An 18,189-nucleotide genomic window follows, 5' to 3' on the forward strand; every position below is an offset into this window, starting at 1 on the left:
TTGCAAGCGACTAGTTCTCGCTGCAGTCGCCAGCGTATCCCTCAATAAAGGGATGCACCCTTTATGAATCATTATATGGCTACGTCCAAGCAATGCGATCCACTTTTTCAGATATTGAGGCAATAATCAAAGATCTGACCTACTGTGAAGAATACCAGCAACAGACATCACAACGAATCAAACGAAATATAAAGTACGACCATTTCAGCGGCTCTACTACACTCGACGACTTCGTTGAAAATCAAACACCTGGACAACGTTTCGAATTTGAGGTGTTTATTGTCATTATTGATAACGTACTCTCAAACATATGAAACCATATTATAAAATTAGTAGTGTTTTTGAAGTATTTCGACAGCTAAAATCTCTTACAAGGAAGTCGATATTGAAAGTATTATCTCTAAATTTGCCTATAATAAATCCACAAAAGTTTATTTATAACAATTTTGCTTTATTTAGCAGCGTTTGAAAAACTGCCGTAAGTGTCATTTTATATGATTTTGCTTCTGCTTTTGTAAAAATCAGAAGTCGCAGTCGAAGCATAAGCCAAAATCATGGAAGCAACGAAAAGCAAAAATCATCAGCAGGCCCCGCTTCTCATTTTCTTGCTTCTGGTTTGCTGTTGCTTTCAATCGTAGCCGAAAAGCGATGCTTTCAATGCGCAGCATAAGTAAAATCAGCAGCTGAGAAAAGAAGTACATACAAATGCATATTTTTATAAAAAATTTAAACGTGGTTAAAAAAAAAGACGTGTATGTACAAATATATATTAAAAAAACAAACATTTTTGTTGATAATTTTAATAATTTTTTCTTCCGCCTCTATTTTTAATGTTGACAAACTTTAAACACTGTTAGCAAACTTTATTAGAAAAAAACTTAACAAAATTTGATTTTTAGAAAAGACTACCTATATTTAAATTAAATTTAATAAGACTCATCTATCAATGTCCAACAGCAAATCAGAAACAAGAAAAGTGGTGGTGACTTTCTCTTACAATGGGCCACTTTGATGAAAAACTTCAACAAAAATTTTTGGATTGCTTTAATGATGCAGTTCGATTCGCTTCGACAGAAAAAAGCTATCACAGTGTTATTCATCTTCTAATTGAAAGCAGCAAAAATTTGTTTTATGACTCGTTTTTTGAGGCTTCGACTGATGACGACTTCCGAAAGTCGAGGACTTATACGATTGAAAGCAACAGCAAACCAGAAACTTTCGTTGACTTTCAGATTTTGGCTTATGCTTCACTGCGACTTCTGATTTTTACAAAACAGCGGAAGCAATTGCTTGTTTTAGAATGTTGCACACAGTTAGATATTTTGCCTTCTGCTGATTCGACTGCAGCACTGTTATTTAGTACCTTGACAGAATTTGCCTGGCCCCGCACTAGTTTAATCCGGCACTGCCTCTACCTGTGGCTATCTCTTTCCTATTACCAGTATTTTTTTTTAATTTTATTTTGTAGTCCAAGCAAACGTATTTAATCCACAAATCAATACGGATATAATTATCTGCATACATATGTACACATATGCAATGAAAATTGTTTATTCGCAATAAACGCAATACCTTTCCACTCTCCATTCAATTGTTTTTGTGGATCCAAACGGTGTCATTCCTCTGGTTAGGTGAGGCTTTCTCTCCAATAACCTTACCATTATCTCAAATTCTTACTGGTTGCTTCTTTTTATTCTAAAATTATTTAAAAAATTTAATGCAATAACTCGCGGATCACAAAACGATTTTGACAGTAGTTCCGCAAAATTAATAAAAAGTCGCTTGAAAAAATGTATCAATTGAGATTTTTTGTCAAAAACTACTTAACTTACAAAATTGTATGAATATGCTGTAACGAATTTCTCGACAAATGGTTCACATTGTAATTCATTCTTAAGTTCGATTACTGGATTGTGAAAAAAAATCTCACTTTAGTAGCTATCCTTATTTCTAATTTCAACAACTTAATGATTTACTACTCATTATCCGAAATAACAACTTTTTATTTATATATCATTTGCTCTTATCACGGCAGCCCTCTAACCAGAGATAAAGAGATGTCCAACTCCTCTCTCACTGGAAGTGAGAGAACAATTGCTAAACGTCAAAACCAATTGGAAAAGAGGGACGACCAGATTAAAATCCCGCCAAATTATTATTCGAATGGAGACATTTTTCATTTTTTTGTCTCCATTTGTAACGGCCATTAGTTCGAAGGATAGCGAATGCGAAAGAGCACGCAGATTGGAAGATGTGAGTATATTTTAACTGTTATTAAATAAATTTGCATTTTTTTAATACTTTTTATTTTATTTTACACACAAAATGCCGAAAACAACCAGCAGTTGGAAAAGTTGTATTGCTGGCTGCAACGAGGGAGGCAGAATATTCAGTTTTCCGAACAGTGGAACGGATCTCGAACTGTGAGTAAAAAACGTTAAATAGTGCAAAAAGAGTTTGTGACTTTGACTTTCCATGAAATAAGTGTTTCGATTGTGCAAGTAAAATAGATTGGATAATGAAATTGAAATTCCGGGTATTTTTAAGTGTGATGTGCTGAACATGTAGATCGCGACAGACAGCAAGCGACATCTGTCAAATATTAAAATGCACACGTTCTTATGGACACAGTTATGTAGTCGTGCAGCTGCCTCAATAACTGTGTCCTTAAGAACGTGTGTATTTTAATAATGTAATGTAATGTCGCTTGCAGTCGCGCTCTACGTGTTCAGAGCGGAACTGTCCATTTATTGCCATTGCCGTTAATTAATTAATAAATTATTTTAAAGTAACGATTTTAATAAAAAAATTGTACTTTTAAATATTCATTAAATATGCACTTTTTGCACTATTATTATTATTATTATTATACATATTTTATAATTATATATAACATTTTGTATTTTATTTTGTTTTTTTTCTTTTAATAGGCGTAAATGTTGGCTCAAACGTTTAGGTGTTTTTGAAGATTCGAATGAAAAAACACCTAAATACATTTTTGCGTGTGAGCGGCATTTTTCTAATGAAATGCGTAACGAAAAAAAATTGCGTCCGAGAGCCTTTCCGGACATCAATTTAATTTTTGAGCCAATATTTAACGCCCCAAATTCTTTTTTTGAAAATCCAATTCAAATGGGCGTTGACGATTTTTTTCTCCCTATGGAAGGATCTGCCTCAAATGCAAACGGTGCATCGAGGCAGCTGCTTCAGCTTTTAGAAAGGGAAGACCTCGAAAATATTTTAGAGCCTCTGCCACTTCTTGAGGAGGAACTACTAAAGAGTAGTGAAAAAGCCGCGCAAACAGGTAAGGGTCTGACAGCAGGGACAGATAGAAAAAAAAAATTGAGAGAAGAGAATAGGATTTTAAAAATAAAATTAGATGAAAAAGAATAGGAGAATAGGAGTTCAAAAGCTCAGTTGGTCCAAAAGGCAACTGAATTAGAAAGATGTAGGGAAATGTTAAGAAGTAGTTCATTTAGGGAAGAGTCAGATCCTCTTGAGATAGTTTGCAGCAAAGTTCCTCCTCAGTTAGATGCTTGTATTAGCAGTAGTTTTTTAAATAGTAATCGCCAAAATCACGGTCGGCAATATGATAGTTTTTTTTTAAACTTTAGCTTTGGGTGTAACTTTTTTGTCGCCAATCGCTTACCGCTATCTAAAGCATCAACTTAGTTTTCCCTCAGAAAATACGTTACATAATTTTGTCGCAGATTGGCCTCGTTCCTCAGGTTGCACCCTATCAGTTTCCTGTGATGAAATGTCACTAAAATGTCATTTGCAGTATGATAGGAAATTTGATAGGGTGATAGGTCTTGATGATTATGGCGATGAGAATCGCACAGCTAGAATAGCCACAACTGCAATGACCATAATGGTGCAAGGTATAGGTGAGGAACCTTTGTCCCACCCGTTAGCTTATTTTTTTATTAGAGGCTCATGTAAAGGGGATGTCTTTAAGAAATATATTCTTGAAGCCATTACCCAACTCCAAAATATAGGGCTAGTTCCTTGCCATTTTGTTTGTGACCAGGGTACCAATTTTCAAAATTTAGCCAATTTCTTAGGTGTTTCAATGTCACGGCCTTTTTTCCACGTTAATGGTAAGGAAATATGTTTTTTTGACGATTTATTAAAATGTAGTCGAAACTGCTTACAAAATATGAAAAATAAAGATGATTTTAAAAATAGTCGCGTATGTTGGTCAGATATAGTCCATTTTTATAAACAGAACAGGTCGAGTTATCGGTGTGCGCATAAATAAACCGATGCTCATATTTACCCCAATACCTTTCAAAAAATGAAAGTTAAATTCGCGTCTCAAGTGTTAAGTAATACAGTCGCTTCAGGTATGCTTTCTCTTTACAGCTCGGGAGCCTTAAGCTCAAATAGTATGAACTTTATTAATACCGCGGATTTCGTTTCTTTTTTCTATAAATTATTCGATATATTTAATAGTAGTTTCACTGAGGCCATTGTACCCACTAAAAAAGTTTTTATAAGTTCCCCAGCGCAAAACCAGTTTTTAGATGAGGCAGAAAAAGTTTTAAAAACAAACAAATAATTTCAATTTTATTAAGGGGTGGTTAACTAATATTAATAGTTTAAGACGATTGTGGCGATTGCTGTCACACTCAGGATATCCTTACCTAAACACAAGACGACTATGTCAGACAGCTTAGAGCTTTTTTTTGGTCAGATTAGAAGTAGGGGAGGTACTAGAGTTACACCTTTCATGTTCTCTAGTTTATTTAGGAAGTCGTGCGGTTTACGTTACGTAAATATCGTAACAAAAGGTAACTGTGAGCTGCCTTTAGAACCCGAAGAAACAGTTATTTCAGAACATAGCCATAATGTTCTTCTTAATGTGTGCAATGATACCGTTTTAAGTGACCTTTCTTAGCAGGATTTCCAGGGTTTACCGCGGCCCGAACACTCCATTGTTAGATACATTTCTTTAGATAGTAGTTTAGAAATTAACTTTTTAAAGGAAAATGCTTTTAATTATTTTTCCGGCTACCTTTATTTGAAAATTTTTAAAATGCACACATGCCCCTTATTTAGGAGATGAAATTCCTTCTGATGATCTACCTCCCCGTGTTTTCCATCCATGCTTGTATGTTACCGATTAAGCGGTATGTCCATCTCCCCTTGCTTGATGTATCCCAGCGTGTGTGCCATTCGTTTAAGTTGGATTGTCTTTCTACTCTACGCTCTTTCTACCTCTGTTAGTTTCCGGCCTGCGCTTTTACTTTTATCATATAATCGCTTAAGTTCGAGAGCCATTATGTTTGGAGGCATAATTCCTACTAGAACCCCGACAACTTCATTAGAAACCGTGCGAAATGCACTGACTAATGTAATAGCGCTCAACCGGAATACCGAATGTGCCACTCCAGCATATGTCTTATGCATTAATGCTGGTCCCCATACAGGCGCCGCATACATTAAAATTGACTGGCTGATCTTGGCCAGAAGAGCTCTCCTGCTCTGTTTTGGTCCTCCTATGTTTGCCATAATCCTTGATAAGGCCATGTTTACACGCGCCGCTTTTTCACACGCTTTTTCAACGTGCATTTTGAAGTTGAGCTTCGCATCAATGGTTACTTGTGCCCGTCTATGTTAAGCGAAATAGTTTCAAGTTTTTTTCTGCTGGTTATAAGCACGGCTTCCGTTTTGTGGCAGGCAAGTTCGAGTTTTGCACTCGTTAGCCACTGCTTTATCTTCAGTACAGTATCACTACAAATACTTTGTATTTGATGGAGCTCCTTAGCTACTATTATCATCAGCGTATCCAATTATTTGCACTTCTTTCGGTAGAGTGAGGCGCAATATTCCATCATATAGTGTATTCCAAAGGAGTGGGCCTAGCACAGGTCCTTGTGGCACACCACCCGTTACCCTATACTTTTTTGGTCCTTCGTCAGTGTCGTACAGCAAGATCCTATCGGCCAAATAACTTTGTATGACGTACAACAAATACCTCGGTGTTTTTCTGAGCTCTAATGCACGCATTATATGGGGCCAATGGGTCGAGTTAAACGAGTTTCTCACATCAAATGTTGCGACCGCACTGCTATACCTGTAACTTTCTTGATCGCATCCAGGGTTGAACGCTTTCTACGAAAGCCATATTGGGTATCAGAGACACCACCATCTCATTTTAATGATTTTCTAGACGGGTACAGATTATCCGCTCCGGGATTTTTCCCATCGTATCGATCATACAGAGCGGTCGATAGGAGCTTGGTTCTCCTGCCGGCTTTTTTGGCTTCTGTAGGAGTACCAGCCGTTGTACTTTCCAAATTTTTGGAAACATTTCTTCACGAAGGCAACGTGTGTACAAAACCGAAAATGGCTGTGGATGATAGCTGATCGCAATTTTAAGAGCAAAGCGCTCAGCTTGAACAACTTCCTGCTCGGTGATTTCTGGCGCATCTATGACTTCTTCGCGATAAAAATTTCCTTCTTCTTGGTTTTGTTGTGGGAATAGGGTTTCTACAACTTGTCTAAGTAGTGAAGGGCATGTAGGCGCTTGACATTTGCCACCTTTAATCCTTAACATTACAAGCCTATACGCTGCTCCCCACAGATTTTCTTCCACTTTTTCGCATAATTCTTTGAAACATGTCATTTTGCTCTTTTTATTTGCCTTTTTTAGGTCATTGCGTTTCTTTTCAATGCTTCTCACAGGCTGTTACAATCTATGCTGCCTATACTTCGTTGGAAACGGCGCCTCGCTTTGTGACTATCCCTTCTCAGAGATTCGATTTCTCGATTCCACCAATAAGCAGGCTTTCTCTGTGCGGCTGTCCTCTTTTTATTCATAGCGGCATCACAGGCTTTGCTAATGTGTTGTACCAAAAGTTTAGCCGTTTTTTATGTCGTCACTTCCGTTTATGTTTTCATGAAGCATTAACTTAAAAAGCTCCTCATCTAGGGTTTCAATTCTCCACCCCTTGGACTGCACCTTTTGGTGGCAAACATTTCGCTGTTGCAGACTTTTGCTGATACCTAACATTACAGCCAAATGGTCACTTTGGGTATATACGAGTATAGTATGTCGCATATCTGCCAGTCTATGTAACGATATAACACCCTGCTGGCAAAGGATATATTTATAATGGAGCCACGCCCATTCTTCTCAAATGTGTTTTGTCTTCCTGTATTAAGCAGTACTACGTCTAGAACAGTAAATGCTTTAAGTAATGCGCTACCTCTCAAATTTGTACTTTTGCTGCCCCATTCTAGCGCCCAGGCATTAAAGTCACCTGCAATTATATTAGGTGTAGTTGTCATCGCATATTTCACCAAGTTGTCAAGTATTTTTTCACATTCAGCATACGGTATGCTTGGCGGTATATAGCAGCTGTAGAAATAAATCCCCCTTATTTTGGCTCTTGTATAGTAAGCCTTGTCAATTAATGGCTTGTCTTGCATCATCTCCGCAAGCCCATATTGCAACCTTTTTTGTGGTGTCGGAAATCCACTTGTCAGAGTTTTTATTTTTATACTCTTCACAGATTAATGCAACGTCTATCTTATTTTCGTATATGTTTTGCGTCAAGAGATCCTGGGCCTCGCAGTGGTTCAGGTTTATTTGTAGTATTTTCATCTTCCAGGTTTTTTGAGTGCTGCTGTATATATGGGGCATTTCCGGCTTTCTATCTGATGGTCTATGTTTGTATTTCCACTGTGTTTACCTGCCTTCCAGGAAGGATTGTTAACACAATCTTTGGCGAAATGACCCTCCTCTCCACATTTGATACAGCACTTGCTCCTGTCTTCTGGATTGCTGCATGCTTTCGCCACATTTCCATACTCTAGAGATCTGAAACATTTCTTCAGTTGCGCTTTTTCCCGGATTCTACAGATTGTCCAGCCGATTTTAATCTTTTGCGCTGCCATTAGGTGCTTTGCTTCCTGCGCATGAAGGCTTATGATTGCTTTTTGAGTGCCTGCATATGCTGGTCTGATGCTTTTAATACACTCTTAGTTAAATAGACGAAGCTCTTCAAATTCTGAACGAATTTCTTGAGCTATATCCTCTTTCGTCGTTATATCGTCCAAGTCACGCACTTCCACTGTTGTTTCTTGTGTTTAGAGATCTTATCTGTGCCTGATCTCCTAGAATCTTCACCATCTCCTCTCTGTATTCTTTAGTACTTTCTGTTTCCGCCTTCTCTAGCTCTAACAGTATCTCTCCTTTAGCCCTTGCAGATTTTAATTCTGTTTGACTGCCCGAAGTATGTCTCCGGTTTTTGCTTCTGGTTGAAGGCGTGGTGTGGTGTTTTCCTTCTTCTTGCTTTTATTTTTCTGGGCTTTACTTGGTACTGTGATCCAGGTATCTTCCCTTGTCGCATCCTTCTCTCCTCCCCCGAGATTCCTGCTTTCTCCTGCTTTCACAATTGGTTCGTCATGCGTTGTTTTAGTCCTTTTTGGAGGGGTTTCGTCGCTTTATCTGCTTGTCCTCATGTGGTCTTTTTGGTGTGATCTCAGCAGTCGCCTGTTCCGTAGCTACGCTTCTACTTATGTTAGCTTCCCGATGTCTAATATGGTCATCTTGTGCACGAGTGTAGAGCTTCGATATTTCGCTAAGCAGTTCCCTCATGGAGTTTTGATAGTGCGCTGTGGCGGTGGCATCATATCCGTTAGCTTTTGTATCATTTCTCCAAGTTTATACATATGATCACGTTGAGACTGTGCTTCTTTCAATATCGGAGTGTTCTTCTGGAGCTTTGGAGGTGACAATTTCGACCTCTCTGGTCTTTGTGCGGAGACCTTCACTGGCGGTCTAGCCCAACGCGAAGCTTGTTTGAAGGGGTCTACTCCTGAAATCGTGAATTGGCTGGTGACACCACTAGATTTGTTGCTGCTATTGTTGTTTTTGTGTGTTTTTTCATTAATTGTCTCCATTTATCAGTTTAACCAGCGCATCGTGTGCTGGGGGGCGGGCCGAAATAGACAGGAACGGGTGTACCCTCGGGGACTATGCCCCTACCCCAGTTCCCTGAGGCCTTTCCTACGCTTTATCGGTTCCGGAAAACTCAGACGAACCGGCGCTCGCCGGGAGCAATGCAGTCTACTAGTTCTGCGCCCAATGTACACTTCCTGACCAGGGCCCGAAGGGGCTGATTACTGATTCACATCTTGGCTGACACTTCGGCAGAGCTGACTCACATCACCCTCTCCACACCACCAGTGAAAACAGCTGGTGATGCTTCAAAGGACTCCCAGTGCGCCCCAGTATGGACCGGTCTTATTTACAGCCGCACCTAACATGGTGAACATACGCTGACCAGGAAGCCGCTCACTTGGAGTCCGTCGCGCCTGGATTTTGATCGGTCACCTATATTAGAGATGCGGTAACTATTCGCCTCTCTCGCAGGAGTTTCATCGGCTTGCCTGGCTTTTATACCGCGTCCTCCACTCCTGCCGCTCATCTTATTTCGCAACTAACCTGCTACTACAGGCCGTCCGGCTATCCGCGGCCTGCCGACCCCCCGGTAGCGTAGAGCTCAGCTGGGATGCCTCATCCCGTAGTATCCAAGACCTACCAATGGGTCCAAGACCTACCAACGGGTACAACACATGTGTGTCGTGTATGGCGGTGTGTGCGCACAAAATCTCATTTCTCTCGTGTCGCCGAACAGTGAAGATCGCGGACGAACAATGGCAAGTGTTGAGGGGGAGCCTGCTTTAGAGGCTTCAAAAAATCAATTTTTTCAGGATTTTTTTGGGAGGGAAAGAAATAATTGATTCAAGCGAAATTTCTATACTTTATAGTTATATACTATTTTTGAACATCTTTCACAAATTTTTTGGATACGAAATCTTTGATATTCTGCCTTTGGGAGGCAATTGCCCGTTGCATCTCGCATGTGCATTTTTCGGACGGCGGGCAGGATGCAGGTCGCAATTTCTGTCGGAAAAAAAATTCAAAGAGATTCGTATTTTTTAATAATTTATCTTCTAGTTGAACCAAAAAAATTCCAAAAAAAAGATGTACAATTTTACAAATTTTTTAAAAATTGAAAAAAGTGGCTTTTGACCAAAAAAAGATTACTTTATGTTGTTAAAAAATATGTTAAAACTTGACTGTTCTTAGTTTTTTTTAGTTTAATTAGAAGATAATTTTATGCCAAAGATAGCAAACTTTGCCCCACTTCCATACCACGTATGACGCCAATTAAGAATAATCGTAAAAAAGAAAAACCGAGAAATCGCGCGTCAAAGTTTTCGCTTTTTGCCCAAGCGCTCATACATATATCTCGCTCGGTCACTATTTCCCTTCTAGCTTCGATAATATTTCGAATTCTCATCTATAACTTTGGGGATATATTTTTAGATAATTTCTAAAGAGATTTAAGCAAAAAAAAAAAAATTCGATTGTTTGAAGCTTCTAAAACAGGCTCCCCCTGCGTATCAGAATTTATTGATCTTATAAAAAAATGAATTGTCATTTTGGCAAACGAAAAGTGATAAATATAAAAATAAAATTGAGAAAAATAAAAGTTGGAATAACTTATTAACGAAATACAAAGACATAGATAAAAGTGCTACATTAGAAATAAATTCCAAGAAATATTCCGCTTGCCTGCCGCACATGTTCACTGGGTGAAGAACGAACGCAAAATGGATTTGTGTGTCTTGTATGGGCGAAACGAATTCATACAGATCGAACGCACAAGTGTGTTCATCGCTTTTTTTCATTCAGAAAAAAAGTAGTTGACAATAGCGAGAAACCCTTATTTTGACAGATGAAAATGTAAACAAACCAAAATTATAGATTTTTTGTTTTCAGTTTTTTGTATTCTAGACCTCAAATGAATCCGTATCCGAATAGTATATTAATATTCCGTTCACAAATTTGAAATTTCAAACAAAATTGAATATCAGCTGATTGTTCTTATCCGCATTGCCAACACAATTAATATTTAAACTAACTTATTAAATAAGCTAAGTGCGTTTTATTTGTCCATGGTTTAGCTATTAGCTTGTGATGGTCAAATAAAACACGCCTATTACTATAATCACTATTCATTACAAAATGCTAGTATTTTCACATATTTATAATAAGATCATTTTTTTATGTTTGCAAACATCTCAGGATGCTCGGTTCTATGCAGTATCGAGAAATTTTTAACCATTCAGTAACGAAAATAAAAATTTAGTTATTAAATTTTTTGTGAAGCATTAGCAAAATATTGACTGCGGGGCGGTTTTGTAAAATTTTTCGACTGTTCTTTGAATCAAACTGATATGCATGGAGAATCCCCATATGAAATAATGTTTGGGCCAGATATTTGCGGTCCAGGAACGAAAAAAGTTCACGTTATCTTTAGCTACAAAGGCAAAAATCACCTAAGTAATAAAGACATACGATGCAAAGATGATGTTTATACTCAATTCTACACACTCATTTTGAAACCAGACAACACATATGAAGTGTAGATTGATAGCGAAAAAAATGGATGGCGAATGGAAACCAACTGTGGTAGATAATCCGGATTACATAAGCGAATGGCAGCCTCGGCAGTTGGACAATCCAGATTATAAAGGCGCGTGGGAGCATCCTGGAATTGAGAATCCAGAATACGTACCAGATGACAATCTGTATTTATGGAAAGAACTCTGTATAATTGGATTTGACTTATGGCAAGTGAAGTCAGGAACGGTTTTTGATAACGTACTTATAACTGATGACATCGAAGAAGGTTTCAAGAAGGCATCAGCAATAAAAGATATACATTCTGGAAAAAAACATTAAAGAAGCCTTAGATGAAAAGATGAAGAAGGAGCTAATAAGAATGCGGACAACGATGAAGATGATGAAAAAGATGAAGATGGAGCAGACGAGGCGCAGCGAATGATCATGATGAACTCTAAATAATAAAATGATTATTTGCGATTTTTACAAATATGTATATAAAAAGACTTGATAATTATTATTATTTTGTGCATAAAAGTCACTGCTTCTTAAGAGTGTATGAAATCTCGTTATTTATCCTCAAACATTAGAAAAAATCAAAAATAAAATCAAAAACTTGAGATAGTAGTAGCATAGTTATGTATCTTTAAGTCAATGTGCGAAATATAAGGTGTGCATCATTGTTTCTGAACTGTTTGATGAAGCTATTGTACTAAAAATACTTATAGCTGTTTTGTTAATGCAATGTTTGTCTAGAGAATATCGTAACAGTATTTTACTTTTATTTTCACTGGTTTCACTTTTTTACATATTACCAAACGAAGCAGAATCAACTACATTTATTATTGTTTGCACATCAAGGTAAAGGCAGTATAGCAAGGCATCACATTTGACGCAAGAAAGTTGCAGTGTAATGGTGTGGTGAATCGAATGCATACGGCGTATCGAAAGTTTTGTCGAAAATACGATGTGTTCATATTGTGACTGGCGAATGAATAGATTCGTTTGACTTCATTGTTGTCATACGAAAATCATTGAAAAATGTCACGAGTGCATCCCAAACTAATATTTTTGACGCCTTCAAACTAAAAATTATTTTCTTTTACATTTTGTGTCAACAACGGCTTTACTTTATAAAAATAAAGATTTTCGACAACGTTTATTTATAACATATTTTGAAGATTTTTATGTTGTGAGGCCAACAAGCAACTTAGGTAGGAACGGGATCACTTCAATTTTATGGAAGTATCGTCTGCAATAAAAGTGCTTACACATACATATGTTGCTTAAATTTTCATATACAGACTTAAGGAAAACGTTAAGCAAGTATGCAATTGCATGTGCTAGACAACATAAAGCTAAAATGTGATTGGTTGCGTAGATGGAATGCATGTTGCGATTATTGCTCTTGGTGAAAATTTTATTTGGCCCATGATAAGATATTGGCTAAATAAGATAACCCGCCCCCCTAATGCCACTACTGCAATACACCACACACATAGAACCCACATACCACAGGACCCACACGCGAGAGCACTTCACATCCACACACGCAAACACATACCACACTGGGTACTCAACAAAAAGGTTCGTAGTTTTTATACTCTCGCAACAAAGTTGCTAAGGAGAGTATTATAGTTTTGTTCACATAACGGTTGTTTGTAAGTCCTAAAACTAAAGGAGTCAGATATAGGGTTATATATACCAAAGTGATCAGGGTGTCGAGTAGAGCTGAAACCCGGATGTCTGTCTGTTCGTCCGTCCGTCCGTGCAAGCTGTAACTTGCGTAAACATGATGAAACTTGGTACACGTATTTCTTGGCTCCATAAGAAGGTTAAGTTCGAAGATGGGCAAAATCGGTCCACTGCCACGCCGACAAAATGGCGAAAACCGAAAACCTATAAAGTGTCATAACTAAGCCATAAATAAAGATATTAAAGTGAAATTTGGCACAAAGGATCGCATAAGGGGGGCATATTTGGATATTTTTTTTGGAAAAGTGCACGTGGCCCCGCCCCCTACTAAGTTTTTTGTACATATCTCGAAAACTACTACAGCTATGTCAACCAAACTCTATAGAGTCGTTTCCTTCAGGCATTTCCATATACAGTTCAAAAATGGGTAATAACGACGCCCACCTCCCATACAAAGGTTATGTTGAAAATCACTAAAAGTGCGTTAACCGACTAACAAAAAACGTCAGAAACACTAAATTTTACGGAAGAAATGGCAGAAGGAAGCTGCACCCAGGCTTATTTCAAAAATTGAAAATGGGCGTGGCATCGCCCACTTATGGACCAAAAACCATATCTCAGGAACTACTAAACCGATTTCAATGACACCCTGATGACATGTACGAAATATGGGTGAAATCGGTTCACAACCACGCCTTCTTCCAATATAACGCTATTTTGAATTCCATCTGATGCCTTCTGTGTATAATATATATGTTTAAATGAGTTAAGCACCTATCCCCTCTATCCGGTAAAACTGGCGCATCCTAATACGCCAGCTTAATTCACCACAGCTGATGACATTACAACACCACACCAATGTAACACACCACTCTCGTACGCAACCCAACTCACAAAAGGAAGCGACAACGGGAAAGCTATTCAATTCGTCAGCTGCAGCTCGCCCATCAACACACACATTCGCCATATACACTTTCGCACGTTAACATTCCTCACGCCGCGTCGACACCTCACGCTTTTCTCCTCCAATTAAAATCAACCACGATCCGTGTCCCGGAATTGGAGTATCACCGCCTCGCCCGTCGAAATTATATTTAATAATATTATGTTATATAATAAAATCAGTAAATTTAAAGTTAAAATTAAATAAAATCGTTGAAAACCCAAATGTATAAAAAATAAACCGGATGTTTTTATTTAATTTAACGCAGTGGTGAGTGCTCTCCAATGTATCGAGAATACATTTTGTTCATGGTCCTTCGAACCTTACCGAAAGGCACCTTCGGATTTTTATAAAAAAAAAAAAAAACAGAAAACTCTACATTAAAATACATAAGATTTAATTACATATATTAAAACCAATTGTGTGGACAAAAATAATGCAGTAAATTAAAAAGAAAACAAGAAAAATAGTGCAGTGACACACAAAAAAAAAACTTATATACATATATTCACGGTGTGTTACAGGAATGGTGGAGTGACAAAAAACCAAAACTAAATTCGATAACAAAGTGCAGTGACATAAAGTGCATAAACGAACAAAAACAAAAAATAAAACTAAAAACCCAATCAAAAGAGCGGGAATTTACTCAAAAAATACAAACATATTTACAAAAAAATAAATGGAAGTGCAAGAAAAAAAGAATTCCTGCTGTAAAACAAATATATTATATATACCAACAAATTAAACGGGCGCGAAAACCCAAACTAAAAGTATATAAAAACAACATATACCGGGCGCGAAATCTCCAAACAAAAAATACATATGTACATCCATAAATATAATAAACAAACGGGCGCGAACTTAAAAACATACAAACACACCTACAAACAACAACACGCCCAAGGAGCCAGGCAGCTGAAATACTGAAGGAAGAGGAGGAATAGAGGAATTGACATCAAAGGCCCGAATACGTACCGACTTACACACGTATGTATGTATATGTATATTATCCCCTCAAAAAACCCTTGATGAAGGATAAAGTGAGTCGTATCGTTTGCTTTTCTTTTAAATCACATTATGCATTTATGTATATATGTATGTATGTTAAAGATTGCAGTTTATTAGCACAAAAACTGTAATTATAAAAAAAAAGAAAAAACAAAACCATTTTATATGCCAAACTGTTTGAAGTTACGCCTTTATTAAATAAAAATTCACTGCCATCTGTTTAACGAACAAAAAAATTCAAAATTCTATTTTCTATTTACAACATATGTATGTACTTGTAATATTTTCCAACAATACTCCTTATGCTCAATAAAGCAATAACCAGGAGTGAGTCAAAACAAAGAAGCGAAGGCAAATCGAAAATATAACCAGAAAAGAGATCATCATTAATCACACATAAATTTACATACATACATATATACAAACCTATATAAATGCACAAGCATAACTCCATAAAACAATTGCGAAAAGAAATATTTGAAAATATAAAACCAAATATAAAAACAAAAACAAAATATATATAAGCTACACAGATATATACGTACATATGTATATATCTATATTGCATAGGCGGCGGGTCTAATACATAAGAGCACAACGAAAACAAAAAAAAAAAAACAAAGAACTTATTCAATTCCGTTTTAAATCTCACTCTCCTTTTCAAAATAATATAGTATCACTTACATACAAACTTACGGCAAAATCTGCCTGTGACGCAAAACACAAACTCTCAAAAACAAAACAAAAGTTCAAAGTCCACACTTGGCATGATCCGGCAATACCTCTTGTTCTTTGTAAACAAAAACAAGCAGGATTGCGTACAAAAAGCGAATTGATCTCTCTAACGAGCTCTCAATTGCTAAAGAACAAAAGCATAATCAGAAATACTAACAATTCGTGCATACTTATGTAAATAGCGCATTGATCTCTTCAGCGAGCTCTCAATTGCACTAAACATAAGCACTTTCATAAGCACATACATACATACATACAAGTCCAAGTATTAGGGTGTACCTAAATACTAACTTAAGGACGTAAAAGGTGGTAATAAAGTAAAAGGGCGAATATTTTCAAACTTAAAACTAAAATAAAATAAATAAATAATATTATTTCGCAAACATGGTTAATAACGACACTAATCAAAATATACCTGGAAGGAGCTACACGCTCAAAACAGGTTGCTAAATTAATTTCAGAAAGTGACAGTTTAACAAGATACTGCACTAGATTTGCCTCTTCACCGATTCACGAAAACTCTGAATCGTTATTAGAAATAAAGAGCCAAAATCTTAAAATCTTTTGGACTCGCCTCCAAGCGACTCATGACGCCATACTAGAATCTTCCGATTCAGACTTGCCACATAATTTTAAATCATCGGCTTACGATATTTACGAAAACTGCTTAGACCAGTACGAAGAAACAAAAGCTATGATCACCGATCAACTAAAGCTCATTAAAGCAATTGCACCTACTCCCCACAGTAGAGTAGAGCTGCCACAAATAGACAGTCAAAAGGCAAGTTTCGGCATCCAGCTCGAGGTGCCCGCTTGTGACACAGAAACATTCTATGGAGGTTATGAAGAATGGCCGTCCTTCCGGGACATGTTCACTGCCGTGTACATAAACCATCCTCAATTATCACAAGCGCAAAAATTGTATCATCTCCGATACAAAACAAAAGGTCAAGCAGGCGTAATAGTAAAACAGTTCGCATTAAGTGATGACAATTTCAATTTGGCTTGGGAAGCTCTAAAAGCAAGATACGAAAATGAAAGAATGCTGGTCGATAAGCAAGTAACGACACTATTAAACTTGCCTAAAATCAAGAAAGAAACAAGTGAAGAATTTGTAACACTACAATCCACTGTTTCTAATTGTTTGTCGATTCTGTCGACACAAAATATTCCCACAGACAGCTGGGACCCAATTCTGGTAAACATTTGCTCTGCCGCATTACTAGAAAAGTCGTTACTTCTATGGGAGCAATCGCTCTCATTACGAAAAAAGTGCCCAACGTGGCAACAAATGAAAGATTTTCTCACCATCCAATATGAAATTGCGGAAAGGTTAGAAGAAAATCGAATCAAAACTAAGACCATTAAACACGACCAAAATAGAAGCTTAAATAGACCTCAAGCTAGAAGCAAAAACAATTTAAACAAACGCTTTCACATAATGCAATCGTTCACATCCGAACAAAAAAAGCAAACGTCATGCGAACTATGTACAAGAGGGCATAAGCTCAAAACTTGCGAGAAGTTTAAAAAATTAAATATTAACGAAAGGAACAACTTTGTCAGATCCAAAAGACTCTGTACAAACTGCTTGTCCCATACACACAATCTTAAAAATTGCAAAAGCAAATATAATTGCTTCTATTGTCACAAAAGGCACAACTCAATGCTTTATTACAGCAGATATTCTATCCCACCCCAAAGAAGCGCTTGTTCACAAAGAACCACGGGTTTAATTGCAAAAGCAAATCCCGAAACCCAAAATTCAAAAAATTGCCAAGAGACACCATGTTGCTCAAAGGCACAAAAAGCTCAAACGCTGCACATCCAAACAGGGAGTGGACTAGTTACAGAACTAGTTACCACCAGACCAACTCAAGTTGAGAAAAAATCAAACAAATACCTTAATTCACAATTAAGGAAATGTCAAGAGATAGGGAAACTTCCCCAAATATTAAACAAAACTAATGAAGATCAGTATTGTGAGTACTTTTCTAAAACCACAACTACTCGATCAAATAATGGCCGGTACGTCGTACGACAACCACTAGAGCCACAATTTTGCAATACCCCACATAAAGGTATAAAAAACAAAGTCAGAGTTACCTCTGACAATCCAAATTGTTAAAAGCATATACAACTTTTCGGCCCCGCAGGATGGCTTTCGCCAATAATGAAAAAAACAATTAAAAAAAAAATCTAGAGCGTTGGTAGTAGTGGCCCCTACTTGAAAATTATGCACTAAATATTACCTATAATAAAATTTTACAAAAAGTTGAATAATATTCATTTACATAAGCGCTCCTCACATTGGTGATTAATGGGAATCTGCTATACAAAGCATTAAATAATTATGAAGAATTCTTTACTGTACTAATCG

The 18,189-nt window shown here is 37.1% G+C and overlaps 1 pseudogene; it reads left to right on the top strand.

Moving 5' to 3' along the window:
• Positions 1-2,330: 2,330 nt before the first annotated feature.
• LOC126764649 (uncharacterized) overlaps positions 2,331-18,189 on the top strand; it is a 56,772-nt pseudogene continuing 40,913 nt past the window's right edge.

The sequence above is a fragment of the Bactrocera neohumeralis genome, unplaced genomic scaffold (genome assembly GCF_024586455.1).
Source record: "Bactrocera neohumeralis isolate Rockhampton unplaced genomic scaffold, APGP_CSIRO_Bneo_wtdbg2-racon-allhic-juicebox.fasta_v2 cluster09, whole genome shotgun sequence".
NCBI lineage: Eukaryota > Metazoa > Arthropoda > Insecta > Diptera > Tephritidae > Bactrocera > Bactrocera neohumeralis.